The 17,134-nt window shown below is 35.0% G+C and overlaps 1 protein-coding gene across 2 annotated transcripts in view; it reads left to right on the top strand.

Moving 5' to 3' along the window:
• Nucleotides 1–766: 766 nt before the first annotated feature.
• RFX3 (regulatory factor X3) overlaps nucleotides 767–17,134 on the top strand; it is a 105,832-nt gene continuing 89,464 nt past the window's right edge. Inside the window, exon 1 of one of the 2 annotated variants that reach the window (XM_008632542.2) lies at nucleotides 767–913. The gene's annotated coding sequence lies outside the window, so the exon portion shown is untranslated. The remainder of the gene's footprint in view (nucleotides 914–17,134) is intronic. The other variant, XM_008632540.2, reaches the window with a different exon arrangement.

The raw sequence follows: 17,134 nt of genomic DNA, 5'->3' as shown, positions 1-17,134 counted from the left end.
GGAGTGAAGTTAACAGTGAAAGTAACAGAATTGAATGGTAAAACGATAACTAGCATTTTCTGAGGAGGACAAAATCTATTCATTATTGGTAGGGGAAAGCAAAAATAACAAAATAACTGTAGTTCTCATGCCATTGGAAGCAGTGGCCAGTGTCAGGATTTCTGGCTTACATTAAATGTCTCATAAATTTGAAGACTTATTTTCTATTTAACTGCTGCAAAAAGTATTCAGGATTCTCCATTTAGAATCCTAACTGTTTTGTTTTCACGGTAAGATGTCTGCTGTATACTTACCTCTTTATTGTTCTGTGGCTTGAGAGTAGACACAAGAGTTACAGATTTAATGAAGGAGGAATATTTCCTACCTCGCATTTTTGCTGATGAGATGCACATTGTAGTTCTTCCATTAGGAAGGACATGAGGTTATACACAAAGGATTGTTAATTTGTCTTTCTAGTTAAGGTTTTATATATTGTGTTTATTATTGGAAGTGTTAATTACTTTGTATCTCAGAGAATTTAGAAGATACAATAAAGAATTAACCTTGCCTTAGAACTACTTTCTTTAATTAAAATCCCAGTCTTCCTTTTCAGTGTTTTTAAGAAAAATAGTTGCTCTATAATCATCATTTAAAAACTAAGTTTTCTCAAAATTTCAGATTGAAAAATCTAGAATAATTTAATGATCAGATGATACGCATTTTACAGTTAAGTTATAGAAAGTTATTGTTTAGATATATATAGTTCAATGGACTATTACAATAATTTATAAAAATACATGATTGATGAAAACTATTTATATTACTTTTGCAGGGAAGTCCAGCTGTTTTCAAAGTTACATCAGCCGTGGATAGTGAGGAGCCGTTGAGCCACCTGTGTAGTAGCTGATTTATCAAATTGACTGTTAGCCATGAGGTGAGTTGACACACTGTAGTAGCTAAGATCATGTCAACATTTGTGTTTGTGTTTAGCATTTAGTTTGCTCCTATTTTGTTTTGTTCACTCTGTGTTAAACCACTTCAACTGAGTTGCAATTCGCAAAGGATTTGATAAATAACTCTTCCTTTTTCATTATATTGTTTTCCTGTCAGATTTAGTAAATGAAAAAATGTAGAATCCAGTATGTTTCTAATTCCTCAGAGTTGATTCTGGGTAATAGTAATAGCAACTCCCTGTAACTTCTAGGAATATTATTCGTTGGACTTTCTGAAAGGCATGGAAGCTCTTCTTTGAGCTATATCATCCTTGTTTTAGACAGTAAAACATGCTTAGTGTTAAGTCATAGATTTAAAGTTTAATATAATTATTATTTAATAAGTGGAGGTAAGTAGGGACAGAAATATGGTTTCCATCCCTTATTTTGTGGAAATACTTTTGAGCTCCAAGTCTGGGTTTTGAAGTGAGGGAAGAGTGAATTAATTAAGATAAAAACACAGCTCTTCATGGCATTGTCTCTTTTCAGGTGCTTTCTGACTGAAGGTTGTCATGAGTTGCTCTGGTTTTCTCCAACTCTGAAACTCCTTTCTAGTGTAAGGAGCACAGTCCTGAGAGGGTATTTCATGGAACACTAGTGGGCAAGTAAATGTGTAGAGATTTCAGTAAGCTTGGTCTGTAGTGGTGTGGAGATGAGAAATGCTTAGGGTTTTGCAAACCTTAGGCTAGTTCACAGAATTTAGGTTTTGTCCTAGCAAACTTATTTCACACCGAGGAAAGATTTATTTGCAGTAAACTCAGAATTAGAGATGGTCCTACAAAGCAATAGCATAATTTATCATGCAAGTAGTGATTCTGTCTTATGAAACAGACCTTCCAGTGTTTTAAAAGTTGTGGGTTTATGCTGATTCAGTTGTATCTGTTTGGTTTGATGGTTTTTTTAGTGCTGTTGTTTCAGGTCATTCAGATGGTCAGTTGTCAAACAGTATAACCTTATGAACTTGTGTGGTCTGGGATATCCAGATTTTATGTTACTGTCTTAAATCCATGTGGAGGCAGGTCCTACTAAGGTTTAAATTTCAGATATTAAAATTTTCTGTGGTGATCTTGATATGAGCCACTGAGTCAAATTTCCTGTCTCTAATAGGGCTTGGAGGTGTTCAGTATCTTCACTGCTTGTCCTACATTAGTATTTATTTCTCCTTATTGAATTCTGAAGAAACTGACATTACTCGAATTCAGGGAAGAGCTGGACACAGGAGCATGATTTCAGTGCAGTGACCAACTTCCATGACCTGATGAAGATAGAGTCTTCCTGTGGTCTCAAATCACAGGTTACGAGTTTGTTTGTCACAAACATGTTTCAGGCAACTGACACGAAGAGGAGTTTTAGGATTACTTTGCATGTGAAATACTTCCACATAAGGGTTCCCACTGTTTGATTTCAGATGAAATACTAGGTTATTTGGCTAAGACTTGTAACAACTCAGTGCTGTAAGTCTCAGCAGCTTTTAATGGCTTGTGTCCTTAGCACAGTTGTAAGTCTGAGATACTCAAAAGTTCTTGTGTCAGCATAGTTGTGTTTTCAGTTACATGCTGTGATCCAAGGATGGTAACTCTTCAGACACAGCTGAATTTCTTGAAAGCTCAACGTAACAGACTGACCATCTGCAGCCTACTGAAAAAAAGGTTAAGCTAGAGCCAGCAGTTCATTTTTTTCCCTGTACTTGAAAATAATTAATATTTTGAAAAAATACAAGCATTTTCTTCCCATATTTTATAAAATGGGAAAAGATACAATGTCCAAGTCAGAAAAACAGATCTTGCAGATAGGAAAACAGAAGTTATGTTTTTGTCATCTGTGATAAAGCGGTGTACCTGTGTGTAAGTTTTGGTCAGAAATGGTTTAGTACTTGTCCCAGAGTTTGTAGTATAAGAAGGGGAAAGTTACAGGTTGTAGCCATTAAAAATGGCTTGAAGATGTAGTTGGCTATTAATAGTGGGAATTGGGATGTTGGTTCATAATATGCTAAGACCTCTAATAAAATTACCCATGTCATCTCCATAAAACAAACTGCATGGTCACAAGTATAACTTGTTACATAGATATGCTTCTGACCTCCCAGTGATCTATTCTCCTTGGCTAATATTTAGATTTTGTTTTTAAAAATATGTTCATTCTGTATGAAGTACTTCTGTCTTCCATATACTGATTCAAAAGCCTTTTATCTACTCTAGTTACAGCACTTAACTTGCTAGTATAGAAATGGCTAAATTTACCATAATGATGCCAGAATGATTTTTCTTCGGTATTTCCTTCATATATATGTATTTGTAGCTCTCTAGACTATTGTTGTATAGTTATATAGTTCCTAGGTAGCGCCAGTACTCTTCCCTACCCTGATAGGCAGAAAGACAAAACACATTCTAGAGGCTCCAAGCCCCAGGGGTCCAAGGCCCCTATCCTGTCTTGGTTCTCCTTGGGAACCAAGGTTGAAACCAGCTCTTTGAGATACATTTTCATAAACAAAGTTTAGTTCCTATCTAAGGTGGGGGCAGGGGGGGAATTAATAAAAGGGTAGAACCAGGAGGAATTACTTCATCGCTTGTACTTGGGGATTCTTTTCAATTATTTGCTAATTTGCTAAACTTATAAAACTGTGTTCACCCTATGCAGTGTGGGCATTTTTCCATACCTGCCCCTTAGAGGCCTCCAATAAAGACCAGCCATTATATTACCTCCTATACCAATATTGTCTCAAAAGTGTGTTGTTTATTTCTAGATCTTTAAAGCACTAATTAAACCAAAGGAACAGGAGATGCTTAGGGTACTCAGTGCAGTAGGCATGCAGTTTGTGGTTGGTTTGTATTTGGTTGATTGTTTGGGGTTTTTTTCCCTTGAAAAGTGAAAGAAATGTGGCAGATAATTTCGTAGGAATAGGAGTCATCTAGCAGGACATTTTATTTTAATCTAGGTGGTTCAACCTTGTCAAATAGAGTTACTTGTTTTAGGGCAAAGGGTAAAACTGGTGGTTTTCACATCACTGACTGGTATGTCATTTCTGTATTGAGCATATTTTCTCAAATAATCTGTTAACCATCCTTCACAGGGTGTTAGAAAGCTTATCTTTTTTTACAGCAAATATGCAGATTACTTATTATAAACACAGTTGTCTTAGTGAAATCTAGAACAAAGCGGTCACTGAAAAAAATACTCTTTTAACCTACTTCTACAATAATCTACTGGCCAAAAGGGAGAGGTATGCCAGTCCTGTGAAGCTCTCTAGGGCTTCACAGCCCTGTAGCTGTTAGTCTGCATACTGGGAACAGAGTGGCTGGGACTACAGGCTGGATGAGGCCATGAGGTCCATGGTGGGCAGGGAGCTGAACATGTGCTAGCAGTGTCCCTTGGCTGTAAGGAAGATTAAAAATGTGTCTCTTGGGCTGTATGAACATAGTTATAGGCAAGAAATTGAGAGAAATCTTTATCCAGCTCTCTTTTGTATTTATTATACAACTTCGCATCATTTCTGCTTTTCCCCTCACTCTTCTGTGGTTGAGGGAAAGCTGTTGGTTGGAGTAAGTTCAGCAAAAGGCTACTAAACAGTCAGAAACTAGAGTGCACATATCTGTGAGGAGGCACTGAAGGACATGGACTTGTTCAGTCTTGAGAAGAGAGAGTTTCAGGGGTCCTAACAGCAGCCTTCTCTAGAAGTGCACTTCATATGGAAGTGCATGGTGGAAGGATGAGAGACAATTTAAAAAGTTGAAACAAGAGAGGTTTAGATTGGAGACAAGGAAAACCTTTTTCCCCATGAGGACAGCTCAACAATGCAGCTTGGACCAAGTGAGGCTTTGCCATCTCTGTCTTTGTAAATTTTCAAGCTCTGGCTGAATGAAGCCCTGGGGAGCTGGTCTAATGCCAAGGCTGAACCTGCTTTGGAAGGGAAGTTGGGCTTGGGAACTCCTGAAATCCAAGCAGCCCAAGCTATACTATGATTTTACTTGTGATTCTTGCTCTACACCAGAAGTTCCTAGACGTGATCTAGTTTGTCTTCTAGTCTTGTTGGCCAGTTCAGTTTCTTAGTGAATCCTTACATTTGAATTTGAATCCTCACTTCTGGAGGTAAAAGTGGAGGGATAGAGCTAGAGTCACAAAGTAGTACTTGTGACATATATCACAAAGACCTGGATTGGGTGCCCAAGAGAGGATCTCCTTAACAATGCAGAACTCTTGGGCTCCTCTTTTTCTTCAGTGTGTTACACTTCTGTTATTTTGGTCCAACACTTCATTCTGTGGATTTTTCAAGCTTAGGACTGGACATAGACTGAATTTCTCACATTTATTTATACCATATTTTAGAATGAAACCTCGAGACTTTTCACTGGAGTCCTGCAGAGGCAAAAAAATAAAAGCAGTAAACTGCAGTAGCAGGAAAAGAAATTTTTTAAAGTCTCTTCAGGAGGAGACAATGATGAACAAAAGGTTTTATAAAAGAAGAAGGGACCTTGGTTGAATACCTGGCAAAACCAAACCCCAGTTGCTGATTTCTGTGGACATTTATTTGCGTGCATTTATCAAAGTCTTAATCAGCAGTTTTTAATTCTTTTGTTGCAGCAAAAGAGAAGAATAAATTAGAAGAGGAAGAACTGCAAACAATGTTTTTTATTGGAAATTATTTAGAATAATAAAATAAACTGGATAATTTCCTTTCTTTGTTGAAACAAGTTCAGGGGTGTTGATGAATATTCTGCATTTGGCTAACTGCCTGGTGATTTGTAAGTGGTGTTCAATGTACATAACAGCTAGCAATCTGAAGAGGGATTCTTTTTTGTGATGAGGATATCTAAAATATTTTCCTGTAACTTGCCTATATCCCTGTTCATTTTGATAAGAACTGGATTGTGTCCAAAAAAATGGATTTCAGAAGCAAGGACAATGTTTTTGAGTGTCTGTAAAGAGATGTTTTAAAAAAAATGCTTTATCATATAGCTGCAAATATAAAATTAATAGCAATTATAGAGATCAAGAGCGAGGATCTAAAGAAGTGTGTATTGCAGTAACTGGTAATTGGTGAAATCAGAAAAAATAGGTTGATAATCAATGCTTCTGTTGACTGAAGTGGTTCTCTTTGGGGGTCTTTTGTTTGTTTTGGCTGGAGTTTATCATGGTGGGACATTCGTATCCATAGCTAAATTAATGTACTTTGATTTCTCTTACTCTTGTTTAGCACTGCTTGAGGGAAAGCAAAAACATACGTATACATTACTAATTATGATTAATGTAGTCTTGATAATCATGGCAGTATTAGAAAGTAATCCCTTTGTTTAAATGCAGATGTTTCATAGCAGCTAATAACCTGAGTTGAATCGAATGATTAAGGCCTGGATAAGCAAATACATTATTTAGAACTTGTGGTTTTTATTTTATTAATAATTTGTCAAACTTGTCTCTATCAAATTTGAGAATTTAAGTTAAAGAGGGATGTAGGATTTCCATAAAGTGTTTCCAGTGAATTTTTTCCAAGAAAAAAATCCTTCTTCTGATTGAACTGAATATGTGAATGCACAGTGAAACTCAAAGTGCCCTAAAAGATATAACACCATAACATAGTCAGTATCTTTTTCAAGTACCTCTATTTTTTTGTGCTTTTCTTTTAGAATGTTCCTGTCAAGTCCTGCCTGACTTTTCAAAATCAGTGATTAGAATGAATATCAAGAAATTCAAGTGGTAGAAATCTTGCTGGGCAAAATAAAGAGCTGCAATAAGGAAAACAAGTGAAATAAACTTGAGCATATCTCGAAAATTATATAATTAGTGTTCAGTGTTGGTGTTCTACTTGTCATAGTTTAGATTTCTATGTTTCCATATTATAAATGAGATAGCTAATGGTATCTGTTTGATATTATTTTTACTGTTACTTGGCAATTATGGAAGAACAATGAAATGGTATGTTATATAGTCATATGTCTTTATCTTAAGACTTAGAAATCAAATTCAGTTTCTGCTATTCATGACATAAATCTTGAATAATTGTTGCTGAATGTTCTTTATATTGGATTGGTGTTTTATTCTCTATAGGTGCAGTAGGTTGGGACCTAATAAAAAAAATTACCAAATAATTATAAAAATCAGTCACCATTACCTTTTGTCAAACCATCTTTTGAAAGTAATATTACTTAAACGTTCTGGGCATCAAGCTTTTTGTCTGGTTATATGAAGATTTCTGTTAGGAATGTCTTATAACCTTAGAAGCCAGAAAACAAATAAACAAACATGCTTTGGATCCAATTGTGCAATTTTCAGTATTCAATTTGTATTAGAAGTACAATTACTGTGAACATAGAGATTAGTTAAGTATTCACTGTTATACAGTACCAGCTTAATTAATGACATTCTTTCCTCTTTTTTTTTATAATGAATGAATTTCCTTTAAATTTTTACTTTTTTATTATTTTTTATTTGCATTTCTGTGTGCTGGTATGTTTTTCATTATTCTTTATTTCACTTGGGTTTTACATTGTTCTTAATTTTTTTTTAATTCAGAGTTTTTTTGAGGGCAAAAAAGCCATTCTAGATAAACCTAGCTAATAAGAATTATTGTGTGTGTTTTCATTTTACATTTTCATGTTTTCAAATGCTTTCTACAGTCAGTCTTAGCTAAGTGCTTGGAGAACTGTTTCTTTGAGAGAAGGGTAGTGGTAAGTAAAGAGGATTTAATAATTTTTGGATATTATTTATAAATAAATGCCTGTAAACTGAAAATGTAGGTTTAAGTGGTTTGTTCTAAGAAACACATGGAATAAAAATAAAATACTGGTATCTATCCAGGAAATACAAGCTGTGGCTTGTTCAAATCACTATCTTTTCAGGTGCTCAGTACTGTTAGGTTGGAAAAGCAGAACTGAATGTTCTGTTTGGAACTGCGTATCTTTTCCAGTGAGGTCAACAAAAAGCTGTGTGGGGGATTTTTTTGTATGTTTGGCTTACAGATTTTTTTTGGTTTAATTTTTGTGTATGAATTTGTATGTATTGTAAGTGTAAAAATATATTTCATTTCATGTGACATCAAAACCAACACCAGTAGTAACAATGTCTTGTCAATAAGTATGTGCTTGTGAAAGCTAATGTATTGGGAAAGGTCACACAGGAAGGCAAACAAAGTTACAATTAATATCTTAAATAATGTTGTCAAGTGTAATAGTAAATTTCAAGCATGTTTGGTAAAATAGTATTTTTGGACTGAGAGATTTTTTTGCCATTGCTTTCAATGTAATGCATTTCTTGTGTATTTCCTGTAGAATTGCTGGTGCTGATTTTGCTCTTAAATTGAGTATAAATTTCTTAAATAAAAAAAGAACATGGTAAACATAGTGAAATACTAGTTGCCTTGTTACAGTTACAGTACTTCAAATACATGTTTACAAAGCAAAGTGGTAGATTTCTAAAAAATAGTTAAAATTCAGATGGTGGGGCAGGGTAAAGGATATCTTTAGGACATAAAGCAGTATTTTATAATGAGACAGCTTTCTGTAAATGTGTTTCTAAATTTCTAAGTTTGTAAATGTTCCTTTCTGTCTTTCTTTATGTCAAATTAAAGTATATGCCAGTCTTGAAATTTTTTTTTTATGTCAGCATTTTTTCCTTCCTTTGCGGTTTAGAATGTAGTCCTTTCTTGCTACTTCATTATATTATCATAGGTGACAGTGATATCTGCTCTACTTATATTTTGCAATTATTTTTTCAGTACTTTTGTGGCACTCACTTTTGGTTATTAAGCTCTGCACTTCAGTATCCACTGTTTGTCTGGTTTTTTTCCCTGTTCCTTGTTGGATGCCTGGCTTGCATGTGGTTTAATATTTAACAGTTTACCTGAGATAGTGGGGTGTGACAAGTCTGCTAAGCATCACACTGTGCTGACATATACCCAGTTGGTTGTAGGGATAACCTACAGGTGCCAAGATTGACTTTCAGGGCCTGCCTGATTTTTTATTTGCCAACAGTCACTTTGCTTTAATGTTTGCTAATCTCTAGCTTTCTCTTGGGATCCTTTAGCCTGCTTCATGGCAGTGTATACAAAATTGACACTAAAAATATGGAGGAATGTTCTTTTAGTCAGTTTGACGTAATTGGAAAGAACTTGAATTGAGAAATTCAGAATCTGTTTCTTTTACCAGCTACATGAGAACAGGTAAATCTTCAGACTCTGCGGAAAATAACCCCACTTATTGAGGAGAGGAATGCTTGAAGAATATCTTAAAATAAGATCTTTGGTTATTTGGTGGTTTTGGTGCTAGGGGTATATTTGTTGTTGTTTCAGGGAACTCAGGGGAGCAGTTGTGCATGTATTTGGTCTGGTCTAATTTTGGTGGTAGTGAATTATATCCTAAGAATAGGATTCTAGAATTATGTGAGAAACATTACCTTCTTAAGTCATCTTACTAATGCGGGATTTTTTCTTAGAGCCGAGGGAACGTTCAGCTTGCACCCCTTCTTTGAATGGCCAGTTTACAAGTGAGTTACCTTCTGTAGTAAAGGATGAAGGAATCTAGGGCTCTTCCTTAAGCTAATTATGGTGAGATTCTGGTCAAATTTCTTTTACTAAACTGTCAGTGAAGACAACCAGAGTGTCTCACCAGATTGAAAAAATCAAGGCCCTATTCTGTTTTTCATAAATAAACACTGATGTCTACAAAATTATTTTGCTTCAGTAACATTAAAGTAAATATACTTACAGAAGAACATTTAAGGAAAAATGGTAGGGGGACATAGCTTTGTATCTGTTCCCTTTGTCAAAGTCCTCCTTGTCTCTAATAAATTCTTGGGCAACACAGAAGTACTTAACAAAATGTTGACTGCAGAACTTAATTCAGATAATCAATACCTACTTTTTACTTCTAAACCTGTAGGTAGTTTTACAGCATAATGTGCCTCTATTACACTTTTAGCTATATCTAGTTGTTGGTGTTGTCCAAGCAGCCTGTCATCTTTGAGGTCATGATGACTAGGGTAACGTATTACAGTGATCTTTTTTTTATAAAATCATAAAAATAAACTAGCAATGGTGGTTATACACAGCAATTCTTTAGATTTATGGATTTGACTGTGGAAGTCGGTGGAATGTGTTTCATTCTGGCATTTGGTTGTGGGCTCTACTTGATTAGTGGCTATCAACTGTTCTAGGCTAAATCCCTCAAGTACAGGGGGTAAGGCAAGTTTTTTGTTTGAGTGTTACCCAGACAGAGGTGAAAAGTTCAGTTTTGCCTTTGAAAAAGATTTTGCAAACTTTCAAGTTATGGAAAAGAAGCAAAGTTGTAGTTGGAAGAGTTTGAATTCGTTAATGCATTCTGCCGATGTTTGCTGTTTTACCCCCAACCCTCTGAGATTTTTGTCTTCAGAACATGCTTCATATTTGTTATTGTTTTCAAAGTTCCCCTAAAAACATCAGCCACTAAGTAGTACAAAGCATTTTGAAAAGGATAAACCCTAGCATTTCCTTACCTGACTCTGGAATCCATTTTGTGGCACTGTCTGTTACAGCTGTTGTCTAGATAATGAATCTAAACATTTCCAAATACTTTTGGGACAGTGCGTGAGTTTCTTAAATTTGTACCCTTAGGGAAACAAAGTTGGTTTGGTTTTTTTGCTGATATGCCTGTCCATCTTATTCAAAAGCGGATTAGAAGTTTCAGAAAAACATACTAATAATACAAATAATTAGCTTGAAAAGGTAAGCAAAAATAGATGCTACCACTGAAGAAGAGGCATTTGTAACTTATTTTGCACTCCCAGCATTCTGGAGAGTCAGGCAGGAAACACTCACAATCCATGCTACAGTGTTGTACAGATCCATTTAAAAGACCAAGCTGAAGGAAATGCAGTTGTCTTAACTCTGGTGCCATAGAACAACTTGTTCTTTGGTGCAGAGTGGAACAGCCTCAGATTATTAGAAAGAAAAGCCATAATAATAAGCTCTTTTGCATGTCATTTCTTAGCCATTCTTCAGCAGATTTACAAAAATATTGCTGAAAGAAATTAATCTGCAGAGATTTACATAGATGTCTAATATGTAGAATGTGTTAAGGTGACAAAGACACAAAGAACTCACTTGAAATCTGCTTAGAGGTTTGTTGGACATCTTTTGATATAGATTATAAATAAAAGTTATTCTGGCATTTTTAGAGTTAATTAAGTTTTTTTTTTCTTGAAGTCCCGCTTTTATGATCTAGAGTATGAAAATTGTATGAAAATATATTGTTTTGTCAAAAATTTATTATAAAATATCTTTGCAGAGCATGTTGAGCAACTCCATTATACTAGCTGGTTAGTATGTGAACGTTAAACTTTGAAGGGGTTTGGACTTTACTGATTTTAATTTTGCTAATTTAAATTATGGATTAGAGGAAATAGTGCTGTCTGCTTTGTTGTAGCATGCAGTATATGTCAGATATATTGCTTCTGTGTAATTTTTTGGGGTTTGTGTTTGTTTACAGTATTCAAATCTGTCATTGTAACATTTTTTAAGGGTATGCCTGGAATTGGGGTTGACTAAGGAGAATGTTAATGTATTTAAATAAACTGGTTAAAGCCATAGGAGAAGGCCTGTGGTGTTTTCAAGACTTCTCAGCCTGAAAGTGCCGCATAACCCTTTTAGGTTGCATAGCAACAGGCTCCTAGCAACAATAATAGATTGAATTTCCAATAGTGACCAGGCCGGATGTAATAATAAAGTAAGAGTACAAACAGTTGTCATGGTTTTCTTTTCACAGTAAACTAGTGTTGAATTTAGGGAGATTCTGTTTCTCAAAGTGGTGAACCTCTTTGCAAAATGAAAGTAATATTGAAAATTGTGGTACCAAAACGCTGACAAAGCTGCTTACAATGAATGACTTCGATGTCTAGTAGTTTGGAACATTGGGGAAAACAAAGAAACATTGAATTAGTTGTTAAGGAAAAAGAGTATTTAGTAATCACTTTAAACTGCTTTTAAATCTCAACTTCTTTTATAAATTGACCTGTACTGGATCTTCATAGAAACCCCTAGCTGTACCAATATACATGTTGTTTAGAAAAGTTTGGAAATATCTTGTTAGTATACTGTTAAAAAGGGTAATGAATAAAACTGAGTAACAGATTTGTTTTATGTCAATAATCTGTCAGTATTTCATATTTTCCAGACCTATTATGTGTGAAAGGTAGAAATACATGGATAAGGAATTGACTTGGAATAAGAGACAGAAATCACCTCATGAAATAGTAATAGTTGTAATTCTGGATGATTACATTTCAGTTTAAATGTTTTGACCTGGCTAGCAGTTGAAAATTGTAACACTGGTTGTTAAATAAAGGTGTAGATTGACACTAGATTAACACCTCTTTTCAGTTCCTGTATCTGTTTTTGGGATGGTGTTGAAGAGTCAGTGTAGTAAAGGCCGGTTACCTTAACAAAAAGCCCAAATTAGTTATTTTTAATCTGCTATATTCCATTAAGATGGCACCCTTTGTTTTCTGAATAGATGAACACTGCTCTATTTCTGAATAGATGAACTCAGATGAGTACAAAACTTTCATCTTTAGTTACTGATAAGAGGGGCAACTCTAGGGGCTGCGCAGTATTGAAGGAAAAGAAGTTATTTGGAAGTTACGGACGTGACTTGAGATGTTTCACTGGATTTTGATGTTTCAGTATGTTCAGATGTTTATCAGTAGTGTTTTATTGCAGGAATTTTAAAAATTGAATTCTGAAAAAAGCTTTTCAGTGGACCTCTTAGGTCTGACTACATATGGTATTTTCCATTTTAACTCTTAATCTCAGCATTTTGATATAATCATAGAATATTAAGGGATTTGAGGGGACCTTAAAGGCTGTCTAGTTCCAACTCCCCTGCCATGGGCAGGGACACCTCCCACTAGACCAGGTTGCTTAAGGCCTTGTCCAACCTGGCCTTGAACATTGCCAGGGTTGGGGCATCCACAACTTCTTTGGGCAACCTGTGCCAGTGTCTCATCAAACTCACAGTAAAGAATTTCTTACTAAGTTTTTCCTCATTTGACATTAGATTTCTCATGGTGAAGGGTCTTAGTATGGTGACAGAGATATTTTGGATATATTCAATGAAACAAGATGCTTTTATTGGATTGTATTAAAAAACAATTTAGTTGAACAATTGTATTGAGTTCTGTTATTTGAATTGTGAGTTAAGCGGTAGTCTGAACAACATTCTGAATTTGTATGATGTTTGTAATTTAGACTATCAACTGATTTAAACTCTTAAATTTTAAATCTTAAAAAATTATTTAGGAGTATAATCTAGTCTAAGTATGACATCTAAGAAAAAGCGTTTGATTAACGTTTGTGGATTGCTACTAACTTTATGCTCTATAGAGGTATTTATGTGGTAAAGTAACTACTGCCACAGCTGGAGAGCTAGGAGAGTTTGAAAGATTTAGCAGAATTAGAGATTTTTAACTTAGAATAAGGTTAAAAACTGATAATGAAACTATAGCTAGGATATAGAAATAGTATTGTCCCTGCCCTGCTCCATGGGGTCCCGCGTGCCCCCACAGATGCACGGGTGGGTTCAGTGTTACAGTCGGTAGCAAAGAGTCCAGAAGGGCATTTGGGTGCGTTCTAGCAGGAGCATTCATTGCTGCTGCACTGGCGAAGGTTACAGCGGCAAATATGAACATGATCCCAAAGTTCACAGTTTTGTCCGGGGGCGGGGAAAAGGCAGGACCAGGGAACAGGGACCAGTGGGGAAGCTCTGGGGGGGTGACGAGGGGTAGAGGCTGACAGCCAACTGGGGAATCCAAACTGGGATAGATTAACAGAACAGAACAAGCATCTCGGGAGGAGCCCTCTTGGCCACCCCGATACAAAGCGGCTCCTGTGGTACGAGGGACTTGTCTTACTGAGAGCTCTCTGTCCCTTGTAATGTATGTCCACCGGCCACCGCATATTAAAGAAATTTAAAAATACAGGAACATACCTTTTATAGTGTTCATAGATTGTATTTTTACTAAGAATTGTTTTGTATAGTACAGTTGTGATATTTTCAGAGAAGTCAAAAGCATTTTAACCTTACATTATAACAACTAGTATCTAGTATTTATTATGGCAAATACATATTCTTAAATCATGTAGATTACAATCAGAATTTCTGTAAGAATGTAGTTTACTTTCCAGAAGGGCAGTCACTAACGTTGTTCAGCTCCTGCCCTATCTCCTACATAGCTGATTTCTATATGTTGTATTAGTGCTTGTTTTTACTTTTAGACCAGACATGTTGCTTAGAATAGTTACTTACTAATATTGTTCTTGTTGGGCACGCCTAAATGACTGGATTTGTGGGTTAAGGCTTCTACTTCATCCAGACCTAATCTATCAGGCTGCTTGCCTCATAATTTAAAAAAAACAAACCCGTTTTCCATTCAAATCAAAAGAGCAGAGGTTAGATATTTGACACTGTGCCAGATATAATGGAAATCAGTATTTCTTTGCTTCCTGTGCTTTTAGGGGAGTTCAAGTGAAATTTGCATCAGGAAAAGATACTTTTCATTTACAATTTTTGTGAAAGAGAAAAAAATTATTTAACATAATAACTAAAAACTGAGAGGACAGAAAACCTATTGTAGAGTCTTGTAGCATGTAACAATGGAAAATCTTGAGGAACAAAAATGGAAGATGAGCAAAAGAGAAAATAAAATACTTCAGATTTTATTTACTTCTTTATAACTGTAAGAATATGTAATTTTAGGAAATTCATTCAAGTGTTTGGAAATGTAAAAAGAAAGACTGGGAGGAAGTAGGTCTCTGAAGTTTAAAAGACAATAGAGAATAAGAAGTTTGGCAAAAAAATCTGTGTAGTCTGTTGGGCTGTACATTTATCCTCCTACTGAATTGCCATGAAATGTAATATGTTGTGGCATGGCATTGTGTGTTTACTCCTATTTTTTTTTAATTAGTGCTGTTGATACGCAAAATTATTTTCAGAATTTTCCATTTCATATAAACATATTCTATTCTCATGTTGATTTATTGTAACAATTACACTACAATTTAGTGTAAGAAGTCAAAACAATTATTTTTTTGTTTAGTGTCTGTAAGTTGAAAAGCACAGTTTGGTATAATTGACCAGACACCAATTCTGAAACAAATGTCTCATCTGCTTTCTGTTTATATTTTGTAGTGATGTCTTCCTTTTCTCTATACACTAACTATGACTAAAATAACAAATACAAACAATAATGTTGGTTTATGTAGTGTTACTGAAATGCCATGTAAAATTACATGTTTAAAAATGCAGAGTTTTTTAATGGGTAAAGAAAGAGGCTTAAGTAGTGAATGGTTCCAAGCAAAAAGCTCTATTAGCATTAAAAGTAATTGTTGTGTGGAGGACTACAAGGTCTAATTAATTTTTTGGACTTAACTGCTATTTATATGGTACTGGAGCATGTATGATACTCTTCTTGCATGAATTTACCCATGTACAATATTCACTGTTTGATTGTATATTGTTATTTATGCCACATTTATCTGCCAAGAAGAGTGAAGAATGTCAATGAGATGTTTTTCTGCTTAATTAAATACTTAACACCCAGCTTAATAGGTCTACATCATGTAAACAGCCTTTAATCAGATATAAGTACAGAATGCTGTTTGTGCATTGGACCTGAATTTGTGTGTTCTCAAATCTTCAAGGGTGTATCCGTCATTTTGATACACCCTTGACGATTTTAAAGTTATTTGTATTGGAGAGGTAGGTGTAGGAAGCTACTGTGCAGTATTCTTATGAATCAGACCTGCTTTTATCTAGAGTGGACAAAGATGTACAAAAATAATCTTTGATGGTGACCTTTTGAAGAGATAGATGGAATTTTCAGGTTATGAGATTTATGTCTGTTTATATGAGAGTTATGTCTTTTTATATTTCTGGAAAGTAGTTCTTGAGAATGCTCTTGTTTCACTTTTTTTTTTTACAAAGCTGTCATTATTGGAAAATTCTGAGTTGCCTAAGATTTACAAATTTTGTTAGGTATTTTCCTATGTTTCTGACAATTGAGAATCTAAGATTTCTGTGGTATTCTGAGAAAAAAATATTCTTTTGCCATTTTTCTTCCAAATGCATTTTATGTTGTAATAAATAGGAGAGTATCTAAATAGTATTGCTAAATATTACATACAGCTTTACCTTTATAGTGTCATGTACTAATTCTTTGTGTTTCATTTGACTCATGTTTTTAATAGAATTTTTGACTTCTGAAAATGCTGACTATGATCATACAGTCTTGAATGTAGCCCTTGGGGCTGCCTATATTGTATTAGTTATTGATGAGAAAGATGTCATTAAGGACTTCTCTTTTAAGGATTTTACAGATACTGTGTGTGAATTGCTGCCTCTCATGCATGCTAGAACAAAAAGCCCTGTGTTTGGAACTTGGGTAATTTCTAGGTCTTTGTAGAAGCACAGAAATTTTCTATTACAGTCATTGAAGGTGCTGACCTATAAAGCAAACCTTATTTTAATTTTCTCTTACTTGATCATGGAATATAACTACCAAGGCAAAATCAGTCAGTAACATGAAGTTATTCTTGCCTTGAAATAATATACCATTCAGTTTTTATGTGAATATGAGAATAGTGGTGATACCACCTTACAGTCATTTACCTCATTGAAATAAAATATATTAAGCCTCTAATCATTAGATAAATAATACTGTAATTACTTGAAGTTTCAGTAGCTAGGCCTGTTTTTTCCTTTTCTGTAGAAGACAGTCTCTTTTGAACTTGAAGGTTGCTTTGACATGACAAATGTGACATTAAAATCAGTGTAGTTTCTTTGAATAATTAATTGGCATTCCAGTGCTCTTATAAAAGTGGCAAACATAGGACATATCTGGTGCTGTTATTTCAAAATAATATTAATTTATAACTGCAGTAATGCTCGTTGTAAAAACACAGTGTTATAGGTTCGGACGTACGTCAGTTCTTCTAAAAAGTTTCAGTTTCTTAATGTGTTTGACTAGGTTATTTTATCAAAATTTATGAACATGTTGTAGTGGGTTGAACCTGAGTTCATGGATAGTCTTTTAGACTAATGATGCTTCTCACAATTTACATATTTAAACCACACGGAAAGGTGGGAATTGCCCTTCATTTGAGCTCACCTGCCGGAAGGTGGGGGGGCCTCTGAGCCTCCGGG

Source organism: Corvus brachyrhynchos, unplaced genomic scaffold (assembly GCF_000691975.1).
Source record: "Corvus brachyrhynchos isolate BGI_N302 unplaced genomic scaffold, ASM69197v1 scaffold194, whole genome shotgun sequence".
Classification (NCBI taxonomy): Eukaryota; Metazoa; Chordata; class Aves; order Passeriformes; family Corvidae; genus Corvus; species Corvus brachyrhynchos.
Note: the sequence above shows the minus strand (reverse complement) of the source record. Positions and strands in the feature narration are given on the sequence as shown.